Here is a 19,585-nt window from a genome sequence, read left to right as displayed (position 1 = left end):
AAAAGAATTATACTTCAGGATAGCTCAGTCAATGTATAAATATTATAGGCCTACTCATTAAAATTACTGGAATTTATATATTTCAACTATTGTTACATACCTGTTTGCTACAAATCTTGCAGAATATTATTTTTCCATCATAAGTGAATTCTGAATATTCTGTTAGCCATTGCCGGATCAATGTAGATTTTGCACTTATATTTTTCGGCATTATCGCGTTAAACTTCACAGGAAAACGTCCTACCGCTCAAAACTTCTCAACACAAATAAGGTGAGGGAAAGAGCAACTGTTAACGAGCATTCAAATGAACCGTTGTTATTGAGATTCAATTGGACAAAAATACAAAGTTCCACTTATTGTTGCATTTCCTGGTAGTGTTAACACTAGGAGAGCCATTCTTTTAAATATTTTGTAACGGTTTACCCTACTAATTCGCAGTTTTACGACTTTTCATAAATATTTCAAAAACACTCTTTCTCCAAAAATTGTGATTTTATGACACTCTGAAGGGCAGTACAGCTAATCGGTTTCAGACCGAAAACAGTCATTTTTATAGTATAGTATATCTCTGAATCGGTAGCAGCACATGTTGTGATTGTTGCCTGCTTCAAAACTAAGGTTGGTTCTTTGTCGGCATTTATGCCTCCAAACATGTTAAATTCGGTGAAATCTATTGCGAGTGTCGTGAGATTCAAAACATTTTGTTTCCTTTATCAATGGTTTCATGGCCGGTGTGAAGCAAACTTTCCACTTTTTAAATGCCTTAAATTTCGCAGTGAATGCATGTATAAATTATAAAAAGTAAGAGTAAAATGCGAAACTTTACAGTGAGTTAGGCATTTTAGGCGAATATTAACAAATTAGGCTCTAATAACCGTTTTAGGGCATTTTAGGGCACTATAAAACTCTTTGAATACCTTTCAATTTCCATGAAACACAAATATTAATAATTATTTTTACTTTTCTCCTAAAGAAACAAAATAGGCATTTGCCCTAGAATCCGATATCTGATTATCAGTTCAAATGCAGTGCTCTATCATACTGATTTATAAATACCCCTCACCAAACCATATTTCTGGGTGCGTCGAATTGTTAGGTTTAATTTCAAGCTGACTAAATATTATTGTTGATCACTAACAATAAGCATGCTGTTGCTAAGTTTAATAAATTTAACATAGGTAGCTCATAGAAGCATTAAATTTATCAGTTTTTATATTATAAAATAAAAAGTAGAGAGTGTACCAAATTACATTATACAATTGCACCAAAAAATTAACTTTATGCACACTGGCGTTCAAAGATATCTGACTATAATTTTCTGATCGTTTAAACGAACTTTCTAACCACTGGATAAGTCAGAACCAAAGTTATAACAAATTGACAAACTTTGAAATAGTTACCCCAGTTCTCAATAGGTGATACTATTATTGAGATGTGTAAAAAAGTGTTGGGGAAAATCATTATATATGGATTAAGTATAAATTATTCTCACAATTGACAGTATCAGCGGTTTCCCGCTAAACCTAGTGTTTTTACAATCGTTAGAAGGGGATGACATTTTGAATTCTGTAATGCGGGTATATTAATGTACAGTAGTGGCAAAGAAAAACCGGACCGACCCTTGTAGCTGATTTCAGAGCCTTGTTCATTCTAGAGCATGGTAGACTACTAACTAAGACTTTCGTGGTTCGAATTCTGCCTGGGAAGGAAACTTTTTTTTGTTCCTTATTCAAATTTATTCCCAATACTTTTCGATTGCTGGTAAAATTCATCTTCTGGGAATAATAAGTTAATTAAGTAGTAAACTATCGCTGCAATCTAAAAGTATTGGGAATAAATTTGAATAAGGAACAAAAAAAAAGTTTTCTTCCCAGGCAACGAACCACGAAAGTCTTAGTTACCAGTCTATCGTGCTCTGGAGTGAACAAGGCTCTGAAATCAGCTACAAGGGTCGGTCCGGTTTTTTTTTTTTTTTTTTTTTTTCTTCCCCACTACTGTACTATTAGCGAAACTGACTGTTACCTTCGCCATCTATTTATAGAAGTGATAACTATTGAAGACCACATTTACATGTATAAATTATCGGTCACTATCGATTAGTAGGGATCAGATCTTTGAACGCCAGTGTACCAACGTGCATATCATTTAAAACTGTACCAAATCCGTACAACTGCACCAAAAGTGGCAACATTGATGAGAATATTGGAAGAGGAATACATGCGGAAAATTTTCCTCCTCATCCCATTATCCATAATGAGTCTATCGAGACATTCGCCCGTAGAGACATCTATCCGCGAATTAGGTAAGTATGTGAGACGAGTAATAATATGCTGGCATTTTTTTCCCTGCAACTCTCTTAACCAAGGTTATGTAACAATAGATGCATGACACTGAACCGCTGAATGTTATTTTCTTCCAAAAGAAGCCGTACTTAGGGTTTTACCTCCTCTTGAAAACCTAATGTCATCGAACAGGGAACTTCGGACTTCATGGCTACCGTAGTGGCGACTAGACTCATATTCAAATTTGGCCTTCAGAGGGATTTGAACCCGCGTCCCTGCTCACCAATGAAGTCATCCTTGAGTTATTGTGACCCACCGCTGCAGATGGTATTTAATTAGGGACGTGCTGGCTGCGCTCTCCTCGGGGCCGAGGAGACAATAAAGCAATAAAAGGGGACATAACCACAGAGTATTACACTCCTCTGTTAGTAGGTCGAGTCTTCTCTGTCGCTCTGACGTCACAGACGACCTCACCAAGGAATGGAGGGGAGTAAAAAATCTTAATATGACTCTGAGACCCCTCTAAGCTATGCAGTTCCAACCCGTGTCAATTCCTCTCTCGTACTGCGGTTTAAGGGAGAAGGAGACGTCTTCGGAGTGGCGTTGAAGTTCATCAGGGGAATTATTGTGATATTCATTGTAAAAAAAAATAGGTGGCGCTAAATGACAGACACCTTCCCATTAGATACATTAAGATACAGTTTGACTTAACCACTATGTTAAGCAAAGGTTTGTCAAGTTATTCATGATCATATCCTTGCAGATTTCTTTGTTTTCCAGTCACAGAAATTTTACTTCCGGGTCTCTGTATCACAGGTATCTTACACTTTGTAAGTCCCAACCTGAAACCGTAACAAAAACCCTGAACTTGCCGATGCGATCAGTAACTGAGATCTTAAAGCAGTGGTTCCCAACCGGTGTATAGCGAAATTTTGGAGCTGAAACATAAATTTTATGCCATTCAGGAAGTCTCTTTACAACGCATTTTTTATTTACAACGAAGTCTTTGATATGGTACATTTTATTTTGAGACAGACTTTACCAATGAAACATGAACACCTGCAACAATGCTCAGTTTAATTTTTCTGCGTGGCGATAATTCGAATGAAAGTGAACACCTGCAACAATGCTTAGTAATTCGTTTACTCTTTCCACTTAGTAATAACCAGAATTTAGAATATTGTTAGAACATATTGGTCAGTTTCAGATATATGTGTGAGCGGGTGATAGTGAGATTATTTTATCAAAAGTGTTTTATTTAGATTTTTATGGACAAATTTTTAATTAAAAAAACTCAATCTGAATTAAGTTCTGGGTTAGATGGAAGCAGTACTAATTCAAATAATATGAGCGAAAGTTCCCTTCAGGATTAGCAAAAACGCACTGCGTTTCGTAAATATTTTAGTGATGAATACTTGCAATATGGTTTTACGTGGTGTGAAGATGAATATAAACGAAATCCCGAATGTCTTATGTGCGAAAATACGGTATTTTGTCAAATCAGTCGATGGTGTCAAATAAAGTAAAAAGACATTTATAACTGCCGTTTTCAACGTCATACACACGTCAATCAATTAGTATTTTCTACCATGAAAATAGTGAACTCTAAACATAATAACAGACTGCTGCATCTTGAAGATGATTTACGTGTTGGCCTGTCAGTCATAAGGCCACATATAGAGAAACTCTGTGCAACCCACTAAGCGCAGACCACATCAATTTAAATAGGTGAATTTCCAAAAACGATAATAAAAATATTTTATCGGACATCCAGAATAGACAGCTTGAGATTTTTGACACATATCTTTGTGTTTTTTCTAATGCCACTCAAGTTTTTTTTCTTTTTTTTTTAAGAATTTTCGATTGCGTGTTAACATCGATCGTAGAGCAACAAGTTAATATTATTAAATTCAATATTTTGAAATTAAAGGACGAGGAAGCTAAGCAAAATTATCAGGTAGAAATTTCGAATAGGTTTGCCACTTTAGAAAGTTCCGACGAAGTTGAGAAAGAATTAGATGTTAATAGCGTGTGGGAAAATATCAGAGCTAGTATCAAAATTGCAGCTGAGCAGAGCATAGGTTATTATGAAACTAAGAAAAAGAAACCGTGGTTTGATGAAGAATGTTGCATGGTAGTAGAAAGAAGGAAACAGGCAAAATTGAAATTCTTACAGGATCCAATTGTGGAGGATAGAGATAATTATTTCAATGAAAGACGGGAAGCAAGTCGTACACTTAGGAATAAAAAGAGAGGTTACTTGAAGGAAAAACTGAATGAGGTAGAAACAAATAGAAAGGATAAAAACATTCGAGATTTATATAAAGGTATAAAGGAATTTAAGAACGGATATCAGCCAAGGGTAACCGTTATCAAGGATGAGAATGGTGACTTGCTTGCAGACTCTCCATCAATCCTAAACAGATGGAAAAACTATTTTGCGTAACTACTAAATGTACATAGGCCAAATAGAAATGATCGGGACGAAATTGAAATAGAAACTGCTGAGCCATTTATACCCGAACCCACACTTTCAGAAGTCGAAATTGCGATAGAAAATCTGAAAAAGTACAAGTCTCCAGGTATCGATCAAATTCCAGCAGAATTAATACAAGAGGGTGGAAGTGCATTATATAGCGAAATTTATAAACTTGTACTTGCTATTTGGGAAAAGGAAATTGTACCAGAACAATGGAAGGAGTCCATAATTGTACCTATTTTTAAAAAGGGGGACAAAACCAACTGTGGTAACTTTCGAGGAATATCACTTTTGTTGACGTCGTACAAAATTTTGTCCAATATTCTTTTGAGAAGATTAACTCCGTACGTAGATGAAATTATTGGGGATCATTAGTGCGGTTTTCGGCGTAATAGATCGACTATTGATCAGATTTTTTGTATTCGACAGATAATGGAGAAAAAATGGGAGTATAAGGGTACAGTACATCAGTTATTCATAGATTTCAAAAAGGCATATGACTCGGTTAAGAGGGAAGTATTATATGATATTCTTATTGAATTTGGTATTCCCAAGAAACTAGTTCGATTAATTAAAATGTGTCTCAGTGAAACATACAGCAGAGTCCGTATAGGCCAGTTTCTATCTGATGCTTTTCCAATTCACTGCGGGCTAAAGCAGGGAGATGCACTATCACCTTTACTTTTTAACTTCGCTCTAGAATATGCCATTAGGAAAGTTCAGGATAACAGGCAGGGTTTGGAATTGAACGGGTTACATCAGCTTCTTGTCTATGCAGATGACGTGAATATGTTAGGAAAAAATCCACAAACGATTAGGGAAAACACGGAAATTTTACTTGAAGCAAGTAAAGCGATCGGTTTGGAAGTAAATCCCGAAAAGACAAAGTATATGATTATGTCTCGTGATCAGAATATTGTACGAAATGGAAATATAAAAATTGGAGATTCATCCTTCGAAGAGGTGAAAGAATTGAAATATCTTGGAGCAACAGTAACAAATATAAATGACACTCGGGAGGAAATTAAACGCAGAATAAATATTGGAAATGCGTGTTATTATTCGGTTGAGAAGCTCTTATCATCCAGTTTGCTGTCCAAAAATCTGAAAGTTAGAATTTATAAAACAGTTATATTACCGGTTCTTCTGTATGGTTTTGAAATTTGGACTCTCACTCTGAGAGAGGAACATAGGTTAAAGGTGTTTGAGAAGAAGGTTCGTAGGAAAATATTTGGGGCTAAGCGGGATGAAGTTACAGGAGAATGGAGAAAGTTACACAACACAGAACTGCACGCATTGTATTCTTCACCTAACATAATTAGGAACATTAAATCCAGACGTTTGAGATGGGCAGGGCATGTAGCACGTATGGGCGAATCCAGAAATGCATATAGAGTGTTAGTTGGGAGACCGGAGGGAAAAATACCTTTAGGGAGGCCGAGACGTAGATGGGAGGATAATATTAAAATGGATTTGAGGGAGGTGGGGTGTGACGATAGAGACTGGATTAATCTTGCTCAGGATAGGGACCGATGGCGGGCTTATGTGAGGGCGGCAATGAACCTTCGGGTTCCTTAAAAGCCATTTGTAAGTAAGTAAGTAAGTTAACATCGATCTATTACAACACTGGATGTCCAACACTACACAGAAATTGTTATTAGTGCTCTTTTCTGACGGAACGCTCTGGTATTCTGGCACATTTTTGTTACATTTTTCATCATGGAACCGAAATATGTGTATAACTATGTTATTAATATTATTTTTCTTTGAATTCCGCTTAGACTTTGAACGAAAAGGAGGTTGAAAACGAAATTCCCGTGCAGTGAACAGTAATCATCACCCCGTTCGCTATAAAATGTTCTACACAGAATTCCACCACCTTTCTCTCCAGAAGAAAAGCACTGGTTGTTATTATCATATCACATTTTTAAACAAATAAATGTGTCGCGATATCATGGGCGTTCAGTAAAGTGTGTCGTCATTAAAAAAAGGTTGAGAGAACTTAACCAGCACTAGGTGTTACGATTGCTTTTAACTTGTCAAAGATTGCCCTCGGTAATCTACTGATTAACATAGTAAAAGTTTAATCTAAAGTTGACGGTTCAAACCCATCCAATGCGATAAAATCCTTAACATAGCTTCCTTTGGGAGAGAAGTAGAGCTGTGAGTTCCATGTCGTAGATTTATGGCTTGTGAAAGAAAGGCACTATGCAAAATTTGTCGACTACTTCTCACCCACGTTTAATTTCGACATCGAATAAATTCTATGGTCGAATGTGTCGCTAAACAATGTAACGGTATGAGTGTGAATGTCTTGTTTCATTGTAATCCGACGGAATGTTATATTGATAGGTAGAGATTCCGATGTGATGATTTAATGTTTTCTCGATTCTCCGTATAGCGCGATATTGTCTTTGGTCTCCAGCTGTGAGGGTAGGTTACGGAAGGTCGACGTCAATCATTCTTCCGCGGCCGAATCCGCATGTTGGGATAGTGATGAGTAGAGCCGGGATGTTGGGCAAAATGCCTTTTTTACTGGGTGGAAGTAAACCATTATTTGCATAGATATAAATGTGATTTGGAGTAAATAAAAGTGATAGAGCCATTTTTATTTTATCTATTTTGCCTTTTAAGGTGTTTCTTACTAATAAATGCCCTTACTGCAGGAGCCAAAAGACCAGCCCCAATTAACAGCCGAAAGTCATAATAGGTTACTGGGAGCCGAAACGACCGCACCCAGTTTGTTCATCACAGGCCTGTGTTATTGCTAAGTAACTGATATCGGATATTGAAATTTTCGTAATATGTTATTCATTTGACATTTTAACATAAACGTTTGATGTTAAAAGTAAAGATCTGGTAAGAGTCTTATCACAAATGGGCTCGACACGAACAATAAGAATATATTTTCTTAAAATAATGTCATCTGTCAGTAACTTTTATCATTAACATGCTAATCTTGTACCTTGACATTTTTTTGCGTGTTATGGTTGAATACAAGTCTAAAAGGATAATATACATGATCTATACTAATAATAAATCTGTAAGCGAAATTTTTCTGGTAATTTTCGCTTTTCTAAAAATAATTGGTGTTAACATGTATAATTAATCATCCTGAAACCGAAAATCGCTTTTTTGAAATTTTTGTTTGCATGTCTGCCTGTCTGTCTGTCTGTCTGGAAGTTTGTTACCTTTTCACGCGATAATGGCTGAACGGATTTCGATGAAATTGGAACATAAATTAAGTTCGTTGTAACTAAGATTTTAGGCTATATGGCATTCAAAATACTTTACTTAAAAGGGGGGTTATAAGAGGCACTGAATTAAATAAATCGAAATATCTCCCTTATTATTAATTTTCGTGAAAAATGTTACATAACAAAAATTTTTTTAAAACTTATTTCCGATAAGTTTTATCCTATGCAAAATTTTGATAGGACTGATATTTAATGAGATAAATGAGTTTTAAAATTTATATAACGCCATCTAAGGCGCTGTAATGAAATAAAAAACAAATGACTTGATCTATAAGAGGCCTTGGACAACAACAAACGAAAGCTATTAAACTTAGCCTACAGAGAATGTTTCTGTGTTTGTATGAAGTAATATGATTAAAGGATATTGTAAATTTTATACTGAACAACAATGTAATTTTATTCTTAACAATAACTCTACTTTCTACAATTTAATTCCACTCCCGTCAACAATGGGATTTGCTCTCCACACAGCAACACAGTATTCGTTATTGCACTCCACAGACGACAATGACAATTTACTTGGATTATTGAGAACAATAATGAACTGTTAATTTTAACTAATGTTCACAAAGCACTATTTACAAATCAGAACTGTCAGTTCTCAATTCACAGTTTGTTTGCCTTGGCTAGTTCTTCTAGCGCAGTCACTCAAGTTCACAGTATCTCGAACCACAGACCTTCAGAGTCAGTCCACTGAACCTCGAACTCAGGTCCTCCAACTGCGGTCCACTGCACTCGAACTCAAGACTTCGGACGCTCCGGTCTCAAGCTAGCTTCACTGCTACACAAGACTGGCTGGCTTCCTGACCAAAAGTGAAAACTCCTCTCGAAGGCTGGTTTCCTTTTATTTGCTAGGCAACACTTCGCGAGCCTTCGATCTCTGGTCGTTTCCGTCACTAGACGATTCGGTTTCCAGAATAATCTGTCACGCTGCTGCTCCCCTCTCTACTCTCCCGCGGTCGCTCTTTCCCCTTTCTCCCCACAGCACATGCCCCAGGAAGCAGATGCGCGCGCAACCTGCCCGTCACGGCCGACCTTGCGCTTCCTTCTGCTGGTCGTGAGATCGAATCTCACGCGGCTGTCACAATATACAAGTCTTTTAAAATAACAATACAATACATTTTCACCGCCGCCTCAGATTATAGCGTTGTTATTCCTGCAATAACTCCTATGTGCAAAATATAAAATTTTTGAGTAGGAAGAAAGAACACATTTATTCTTTCCATGGCAATGGTAAATAGGAGATCGTGAATTCTTACATATTTTCGAAAGAAAGAAATATAATTACATATCAATATATGTGCTGTATCACTATTGAAGTCATTTGAAAGGTTCAGAACTATAGTGGGCCAAGCGCCATTTACTGAAGACGTAGAAAACAAGGGTTAAAATTAAGTCATTACCATAATTCAATGGAAACATATAGCAAGTAATATAAAGTATACACAATAAATCTAAATTATATCAATCTTCATTAAATTATGGTTGTATGTAATAACAAATAAGAAACATGTTAAAGGAATTGTCATTGCACCAAATGAGTGATTTCTGGACCAAAATGATCGCATTTTAATTTTTTTAAATACGAGGCGCATCCAGAAAGTAAGTTTCCCGATTTTTTCCCCTTGAAAGTAAACGTAATTAGCCGTGTCAATTGCGTATGCGTAACAGATCTATGACGTATCAATCATATTCCAGCCGGACAGGTCCCGCCTGGTGCCAGTAGCGTGGCAGCAGTGGTCCGAAATGGAAGCTCTTATTCCTTCTTCCGCCGCCTGTGAGGTTCGGTCGGCGATAAAGTTCTTTAATGCACAAAGCATTGCGCCAATTGAAATTCATCGGCAGCTCTGTCAGGTCTATGGGCCGAACATCATGAGTAAGCAGATGGTGCGTCGCTGGTGTAGGCAGTTTTCCGAAGGTCGTCAAAGTGTCCATGATGAAGAGCGCAGTGGGCGACCATCCCTCATCAATGATGATCGTGTTGAGCTGGTGCGGCAGTGCATCATGGAGAACCGTCGCTTCATGATTACGGAGCTGAGCAGCCATTTTCCGCAGATATCGCGATCCTTGTTGCATGAGATTGTCACTAAGCACCTGCTGTTCAAAAAAGTGTGTGCCAGGTGGGTGCCGAAAAACCTGACATCCGAACACAAAATCCAACGTTTAGGAGCAGCACTGACATTTCTGCAACGGTATCACGATGACGGCGACAGGATCGTCACGGGTCAAGCAGCAGTCAATGCATTGGCGGATAGTGGATCTCCGGTCAGGACTAAATTCAAACAGACTCTGTCGGTACGGAAAGTGATGTGCACGGTGTTCTGGGACAGGAAGGGCATTCTGCTCATTGACTTCCTTCCAAGAGGCGAAACAGTGAACGTTGACCGTTACTGTGAAACACTGCAAAAATTGCGACGTGCCATTCAAAACAAGAGGCGTGGAATGCTTACTGCAGGTGCTGTGCTCGTCCCTGACAATGCTCGTCCACATACGGCTTGGCGCACAGCAGCTGTTTTGACGGAATTTGGCTGGGAGTTGTTTGATCATCCACCCTACAGTCCTGATCTTGCTCCCAGCGATTTTCACGTTTTCTTGCACCTCAAGAAATTCCCGTCGTCCGGTGAGCGTTTTGGCAACGACGAAGAGCTGAAGACGTCTGTCACACGCTAGTTCCATTCACAGGCGGCAGAGTTCTACGACAGAGGGATACAAAAGTTGATCCTACGATAAGACAAGTGTCTCAATTCTGAAGGTGGCCATGTTGAAAAATAGCTGAAACATTGCTGTACCTGTTGCCAATAAATGTTTTCCTGAAAGTGTGTGTTCCTTTTTTTTTTTAATAGGGAAACTTACTTTCTGGATGCGCCTCGTACAATTTAAATTAAGTAACATATTAAACGATTTATCCTTCTATCAAACAGGAATGTTTCCTGGATCAAATGTCCTATTTTAATTATGTAATTACTTTATATTTATTTCTAACGGGTGCAGCGGAGCGCACGGGTACGGCTAGTTATTTAAATAAAGTTTCAAAATATTTAAGAAGTACCAAACGAAAAATAAAATAATGGTTTTCATTAAGACAAATGACGACATATAGACTAAATAATAATAACAAACGAATACAATACATTTAAATGTTAAAATATCCGAAATATAAGTTACTGTAAACTATGTTTCAGTCTATGACATAAAGAAACGTAAAGAAAACTGATATCCAAACATAAGAGCTGCAATAATTAGACCAGTCATGAAATATTTTAATTGGTAGAGAATACGGCAGACGTTATTTTTATTACATGAATTTTACTTTAAAATCAAGTATATTGTTTGTAAATACTAAAGTCTTTTCTTAAAGTACTAACTTTGTCCTGTCTTCTCGCATTCCATAAGAAAGGAATGTTGCATTTCAATTTGGTAAATCCAAACCCCACCTCTAAGATAAAGTGATGGTAATTGTGCATTGGAAAATCGGCGACTGCGACAGACTCCGCAGATGTGGTTGGCAGGTATTATTTTCTGTCTGCGTAATGGGAAACTATCCGAGTCAGATCAATGCTGTAGATATTACCGCAAGTCTTTCTCTCCAGGGATCGCGTCGATATTACTTTCACAAATGCCCCCTTACTGTTTGCTGTAATGGAATGTCTAATCAATTCTAGAATGTCATTTCCCTGTTTTATTTCGCAGATGCTTACATAGTCAACAACAGACAGTAAACCTAAACTTACAATAGGCCTATATCACATATCCCATTAAGTTTAACATTAGCTGTTACATTAAATTTCAGGCTGCTAACAAGCTGCTAACAAGCTGTTACTTACTGTACAAATGACTCTTACAGAACCCGAAGGTTCATTACCGTCCTCACATAAGCCCGACATCGGTCCCTATTCTGAGGAATATTAATCCAGTCCTTATCAACATATCCCATATCCTCCAAAATCTATTTTAATATTATCCTCCCATTTGGTCTCGGCCTTCCTAAAGGTATTTTTGTCACAGGTCTTTCAACTACCACTCTATACGCATTTCTGAATTCACTTATGCATGCAATATGCCTTGTCCATCTCAAACGTCTGGATTTGATGTTCATAATTATGTTAGTTACCTCTGATTGAGGTTCTGGCTGATATGTATTGGGTCGGTGCATAACTTCGTAGCGTTTTTGTTTCGCGTGTTGGTACTCCGGTTGTTATGGCTTCATTTGAAATTCAAGGTAATCAAAAAGTTATGTATGGATTTTATAAAAAAATTTAAAATTGTAAATTTAAATTTATATATTCTTATTGCATAGTAGATATAAGACAAATTGTATTATATAAGATACTTCTTAATTTTCTGGAAGGTCCGGGGTTCGATCCCAGGTGGTGACAGGATTTTTTCTCGTTGCCAAACTTTCAGAACGGCCCCGAGGTTCACTCAGCCTCCTATAAAATTGAGTACCGGGTCTTTCCCGGGGATAAAAGGCGGTCAGAGCGTGGTGCCGACCACACTACCTCATTCTAGTGCCGAGGTCATGGAAAGCATGGGGCTCTACCTCCATGCCCCCCCAAGTGCCTTCATGGCATGTTACGGGGATACCTTTACCTTTTACTTCTTAATTTTAATTCAGGAATCCGCCCCTGACCATGAGTTCTACTTTTTCAGCGGCGAGTCAAAGTTTTTCTGTTTATTTATATTTTATGTTACAATTATTAGCAAAATAAATAAATACAGTAAATAAATAAATACAATAGATAAATAAATAAATAAATAAATAAATAAATAAATGAAGTAAATAAATAAATTGTTTTGCTTGAGTTTACATATTGAAGTTTTCATTTTTGCAGATATTGAGTGAAGACGTGAAAATGGAGTTACTAGGAAGTGGAACATTTCCGAAATATTCTTCCTTATGTGTTCAATAGAGGGGCGAAAGCAGCGGAGGCTGCCAAAAACATTTGCGCCGTGTATGGGGACAATGCTATCGGAGGGAGCACGGCAAAGAAATGGTTTTCTCGTTTTAAAGAGGGTCGTTTTGACATTAGTGACACTTCATGTTCAGGAATACCTTCGGGGTTTGATGAAGACCGTTTAAACACATTAATCCACAATATTTATTTGCGAAACAAAATAGTCTGCGTTAGTAATAATGTCTGCAGTCCTACGTCTTCAATTTATCGAAGAGACGAGTTCCTCTTCAGACGTTTTTACATACTTCAAGTAATTTGTTTGCTCAGAACCCTGCTTGCTAACTTATTTATGTGGTGTCAGTTCCAAAGATGGTGCATATGTAAAATATTAACTATTAAACTGTAAAACGCAGAACTGCATGAACTTCCTTTCACCGAAATAGGTTAAACAGATTCTTTTATAACTGATATTCTTCGTAACTCAAGTACTCTAACGGAAAAGCTATTTCTGCATCAGAAAGGAAACATAGATCGTTCTTGCTGAGACGTGTTGTTTCCCTTCCCCACTTGTGAAAGCGTTCATGCATTGCTGGGCTGCAGACGCTTCAAGGTGCACATTGAATTGCCCATTATCAGATACACAAGATGAATGGGGTTGTTATCTTTTGCTATATGACTACCTTTTTCCACTATAATCTCCTAAAAGAGGCAGACTTGAAAGATAAATATTCAGTATCCAAACATAATGGAGGTTTCGTATGTCAATGACTACCTTTCTAAGCTTATTTTTATCTCTATTCTTCCCGTTATTTTATCATTAACATCATCATCACCAGCACTGTCAGTCATCAGTCATCACCTACCTTCAATGATTGAGTTAAGACTAATTCACAATAAACCGGGAACGGAAACAACAACGAGAACGAAAAAGGAAATAATATTAAAATAAATGTATTTAAATGGGAGCATTCACAATAGTTAATTGTGAATGCTGCGATTTAAACGCATTTATTTTAACATTATTTCCGTTCTCGTTCTCGTTGTCGTTTCCGTTCCCGGTTTATTGTGAACAAGCCCTTAGTTGTCCCGTTTCATTCTCATTTTTGGCGTTTATTATGAACCAAGTTTTGAGATTTTCTTTTCACGTGGTCAGCATAGCTCAATGACAACGCAAGATAAAAGTACAATTAGATTATTTAGTCCTGACAGTCGCCGTCGATCTGCGCCGGGTCAGGCGAGTCCATTAAGTTACGCCAAGGGATGTTCAGGTTAGTCTGTTGCCTTGCAGTCAAAGGGATCGGATGTCTCGCATGCGGTATAGCGTTGTTTTTCCAGTACAGTTGAGCTGTACTGCATTCCTTTAGCGACCGCTCGCCCTTATTTCTACTCAGGAACTCTCCCCACTACTCCTATTACTCCCCCTCTTTCGCGTCGCTGAGCTGTCAGGACTAAATAATCGGGCTGTACATACCCACTTTCAATAATAGATTTGTAATTAAACTTATTTATAGCAGAGTTTATTATTTATGAAGAAACGTATTACTGTCTATCCCTGCGGTGGCTGAGAAGTCAATACCTTCAGCTTGTCAAACAGGTGTCTGGGTTCGAGTCCTGTTCAGACATGGGACATTTGACTGGAAAACCCTCATGATGGACAAAGTCGCAGTTAGGGATTTTCTCGAGGTTCTACCGTTTCCCTACGTCAGGCATCAGCATCATTCCGTCCGTCTCCATCCAATTATTCCATAGGATTTTCCGATCGTCGGCTGCCAACGCACGTAAGATCTTGTGTAGGTACAATGATTTCCCTTCTCGGAACCTGGATACATAGCGAACCTTAGTGTAGTCGGTTGGTGTGGGTTGGGAATGCACCTAGGTCGAGGGTAAACGCAATTGATATTATAGGTCGCAGTACCCTCGTCACAAAATTCAATTCATTTCAATTCAATTAAATGCGAAGGTTGATCCCTACTGTATGCTAAATGTTAAATGTAATTTTTTATTTAACGACGCTCGCTACTGCAGAGGTTACATCAGCGTCGCCGGAGGTGCCGGAATTTTGTCTCGCAGGAGGCCTTTTACATGCCAGTAAATCTACTGACATGAGCCTGTCGCATTTAAGCACACTTAAATGTCATCGACCTGGCCCGGGATCGAACCCGCAACCTTGGGCATAGAAGACCAGCGCTATAGGCCTACCGACTCGCCCACCAGGTCGACCCTACTGTATGCTGTAGCCTAGATCATATATAGGATGATTCACGAGGAAAGGTAAAAAATTTAGGATGTGAATTCTGAAGTCGTTCTGAATCAAAAAGTCCATATGAATATAGGTCCGTTTTCGAACGGTTACGGAGATATGGCTCTTTGATTTCACAAAAACTTCTAAGATTGCATTTTACTAACTCGCATTTAAAGACAGATAACGGACAAATTTAAAGTTTATATTCATGTATGCATACATACCTAATATTCTACAGTAGAAGTCGGGGGTCGATGAGTTGCACGTAACTGTTCTCTATGACGCATCCAAAATACGATCGATTAGCGCCTTTCTCGTTTCCCCTTCCTTTGCTATACCAAGTATTTCATCCAACCCCATAGACAGTAAGTACTCTTCGATATGGTACCCTTCTGTTCGGAAAGCTTCGTTCATATTCAGCGACGGCACGCAAGGAACTTCCATCACACAAACCATAAACATACACAATATCGGCGTGTTCTGTAGTCGAAAATTTATAAGGCGTCTTGAAAAACACAACTTAACAATTCCGATAACTGTACCTGTATAACTACTGCACTGTACGTAGCTGACTGAACTGCTGTGAATTGATGATAGTGTAGTCTATTTGTGTTATCTGCGGGTTGTGTGTCATTACATCAGACAAGGGCAGGCGATTGGACATTAGTAATACCCCACCACCAGGTTTCTTCCTCTTATCTACATCGTTCACAATGCATATTCCAAAGTTACGTCATTCATTGCGACCTTGACCTTGTCTCACGCCTCGTCTCACGTCAGCAGCATATGGTAAAGTCTGATTCACATTGGGGCGAGACGTTTTACCAAAAAATGCATCTAGCTCCGCCATCGTTCGGAAACGGACCTATGTTCTTATGAACTTTATCACTCAAAATGGCCAAAGATATCGAATCCTAATTTTTTTACTTTCCTCGTGAATCACCCTGTATACATATATGATCTAGGGCTGTAGTCCTGATCTATTTCTAGTTGAACTAAAATTTCTATTTTGTGACACATAGATGAGTGAAATGTAGTTTGTTACATGTAACTCTAAGAGATAAACAATTACAATTCGCGGGTGCTCGTGTAAAGGGGGTTAAGTTTATTTGGCTAAACTGGAATAAGTACAGATTTGAACTATCCACAATTACTTTTCTCTAGTGTTAAAGAGGTAAAGTCATTCTTCCATCTATGATGCAGTTGCAGTGCTCCATATTTTGTGACAAAGGGGGTTTGTTCAGTACCAAAGGAGAGAAGTTTACAAACCTTGCAATTTGACTTAACCCCCTTTACACGAGCACCCGCGAATTTAGAGTTAAATAAGATAATTTGAACCAAAGGAATTATTAACATAATAAATGAAAATTGAGGGGTCCTCTGCAATAATAAGGTATGTACAGTAGTGGCAAAAAAAAAACCGAACCGACTCTTGCAGCTGATATCGAGCCTTGTTCACTCAGAGCACGATAGACTGGTAACGAAGACTTTCGTGGTTCGAATCCTGCTTGGGAAGGAAACTTTTTTTTTTGTTCCTTATTAAAATTTATTCCCAGTACTTTTCGATTACTGGTAAAATTCATCTTCTGGGAATAATAAATTAATTAAGTAGTAAAATATCGCTTCAATAGTTGGAACGACAAGTTAAGAGCCCTACCATGGCACAAAAAGTATTTAAAAGTAATTGGCGTTCTATACCCATTTACCTAAGGACTTCATTATTATATAAGTCTATGTGGGTTGTCCATGGAATTTTAACATTCTTCTTGAGGTAAATTGAGATGTGGATATACAGAATATTGCGTCGATTTTAAATGTAACCCTCTTAAAATAGCCGGACACAAAACAGAGTGCCATGATACCACCTTCTCCTTTATTATTATTATTATTATTATTATTATTATTATTATTATTATTATTATTATTATTATTATTACTACATACTTACTGGCTTTTAAGGAACCCGGAGGTTCATTGCCGCCCTCACATAAGCCCGCCAGCGGTCCCTATCCCGAGCAAGATTAATCCAGTCTCTATCATATCCCACCTCCCTCATATCCATTTTAATATTGTCTTCCCATCTACGTCTCGGCCTCCCCAAAAGGTCTTTTTCCCTCCGGCCTCCCATCTAACACTCTATATGCATTTCTGGATTCGCCCATACGTGCTACATGTCCTGCCCATCTCAAACGTCTGGATTTTATGTTCCTAATTATGTCAGGTGAAGTATACAATGCGTGCAGCTCTGCATTGTGTAACTTCCTCCATTCTCCTGTAACCTCATCCCTCTTAGCCCCAAATATTTTTCTAAGAACCTTATTCTCAAACACCCTTAACCTATGTTCCTCTCTCAGAATGAGAGTCCAAGTTTCACAATCATACAGAACAACCGGTAAATACCTGTTTTATAAATTCTAACTTTCAGACTCTTTGACAGAAGACTAGATGACAAAAGCTTCTTAACCGAATAATAACACGCATTTCCCATATTTAGTCTGCGTTTAATTTCCTCCCGAGTGTCATTTATATTTGTTACTGTTGCTCCAAGATCTTTGAATTTTTCCACCTCTTCGAAGGATAAATCTCCAATTTTTATAGTTCCATTTCGTACAATATTCTGGTCACGAGACATAATCATATACTTTGTCTTTTCGAGATTTACTTCCAACCCTATCGCTTTACTTGCTTCAACTAGAATTTCCGCGTTTTCCCTAATCGTTTGTGGATTTTCTCCTAACATATTCACGTCATCCGCATAGACAAGAAGCTGATGTAACCGTTCAATTCCAAACCCTCTGTGTTATCCTGAATTTTCCTAATTGCATATTCTAGAGCAAAGTTAAAAAATAAAGGTGATAGTGCATCTTCCTGCTTTAGCCCGCAGTGAATTGGAAAAGCATCAGATAGAAACTGGCCTATACGGACTCTGCTGTAAGTTTCACTAAGACACATTTTAACTAATCGAACTAGCTTCTTGGGAATACCAAATTGAATAAGAATATTAAATAAAACTTCTCTCTTAACCGAGTCATATGCCTTTTTGAAATCTATGAATAACTGATGTACTGTACCCTTATACTCCCATTTTTTCTCCAATATCCGTCGAATACAAAAAATCTGATCAATAGTCGATCTATTACGCCTAAAACCACACTGATGATCCCCAATAATTTCATCTACATATGGAGTTAATCTTCTCAAAATGATATTCGACAAAATTTTGTACGACGTCAACAAAAGTGATATTCCTCGAAAGTTACTACAGTTAGTCTTGTCCCCCTTCTTAAAAATAGGTACGATTATGGACTCCTTCAATTGTTCTGGTACAATTTCCTTTTCCCAAATTGCAAGTACAAGTTTATAAATTTCGCTAGATAATGCCCTTCCGCCCTCTTGTATTAATTGTGCTGGAATTTGATCAATATCTGGAGACTTGTACTTTTTCAGATTTTCTATCGCAATTTCGACTTCTGAAAGTGTGGGTTCCGGTATAAATGCCTCAGCAGTTTATATTTCAATTTCGCCCCGATCATTTCTATTTGGCCTATGTATATTTAGTAGTTGTCCAAAATAGTTTTTCCATCTGTTAAGGATTGAATGAGAGTCTGCAAGTAAGTCACCATTCTCATCCTTGATAACGGTTACCCTTGCCTGATATCCGTTTTTAAATTCCTTTATACCCTTATATAAATCTCGAATGTTTTTATTCTTACTATTTGTTTCTACCTCATTCAGTTTTTCCTTCAAGTAATCTCTCTTTTTATTCCTAAGTGTACGACTTGCTTCCCGTCTTTCATTGAAATAATTATCTCTATCCTCCACAATTGGATCCTGTAAGAATTTCAATTTTGCCTGTTTCCTTCTACCTACTACAATGAAACAATCTTCATCAAACCATGGTTTCTTTTTCTTAGTTTCATAATAACCTATGCTCTGCTCAGCTGCAATTTTGATATTATCTCGGATATTGTCCCACACGCTATTAACATCTAACTCTTCCTCAGCTTCGTCAGCAGTTGCTAAAGCAGCAAACCTATTTGAAATTTCAACCTGATAACGTTGCTTAGTTTCCTCGTCCTTTAATTTCAGAATATTGAATCTACTAATATTAGCTTGTTGCTCTACCCGCTTGGCTACTGATAGTCTTTCTCTTAATTCTCCAATTACCAAATAATGGTCAGAATTACAGTCTGCCCCCCGGAAAGTTCGAATGTCTACCATACTATTGTGCCTTCTTTTATCTATCAAGATGTGATCTATCTGGTTATGTGTCATTCCGTCTGGAGAAGTCCACCTATATATATATATATATATATATATATATATATCCTTATGGGGGAATGTTGTACTCTTGACAATTAAATTTTTTGATGTGGCAAAGTTGACTAACCTAGCTCCATTGTCATTACTAGTTACGTGTAGGCTCTCT

The 19,585-nt window shown here is 37.7% G+C and overlaps 1 protein-coding gene across 1 annotated transcript in view; it reads right to left on the bottom strand.

Moving 5' to 3' along the window:
- The window catches only part of LOC138709329 (uncharacterized), a 619,328-nt gene that overhangs the window by 192,158 nt on the left and 407,585 nt on the right, over positions 1-19,585 (bottom strand). The window lies entirely within an intron of this gene.

The sequence above is a fragment of the Periplaneta americana genome, chromosome 11 (assembly GCF_040183065.1).
Source record: "Periplaneta americana isolate PAMFEO1 chromosome 11, P.americana_PAMFEO1_priV1, whole genome shotgun sequence".
Lineage (NCBI taxonomy): Eukaryota > Metazoa > Arthropoda > Insecta > Blattodea > Blattidae > Periplaneta > Periplaneta americana.
Note: the sequence above shows the minus strand (reverse complement) of the source record. Positions and strands in the feature narration are given on the sequence as shown.